The following is a 290-nucleotide window of genomic DNA, read 5'->3' as shown; positions in this document are numbered from 1 at the left end:
AACCAAGCCAATACAGGGGAATCTTTAATTGCCATTACTATCACAACAGTGGAGGGGAAAATGGGGGGGGAGGAATAGGCAACATTTGAACCTTACTTTCATCAGATATATATATTTCATATATATGTATGTATGTATACAACTCAGTTGGGCATAGAAATCTATCATACTCAACAGGGAAGTATAAGAGAAAGGAGAAAAGAGAAAGGGAGAGAGTAATTTAAAAAAACAGATTAAGGAAAGCAGTGGTCAGAAACAAAACAGATTTTTGAGAAAGGATAGAGTAAAAT

The sequence above is a fragment of the Petaurus breviceps genome, unplaced genomic scaffold (genome assembly GCF_028583685.1).
Source record: "Petaurus breviceps papuanus isolate PSGF00001 unplaced genomic scaffold, PetGlider_PUasm1.0 350, whole genome shotgun sequence".
Classification (NCBI taxonomy): Eukaryota; Metazoa; Chordata; class Mammalia; order Diprotodontia; family Petauridae; genus Petaurus; species Petaurus breviceps.
The sequence above is the reverse complement of the archived record's forward strand: the minus strand, read 5'-3'. Positions refer to the sequence as shown.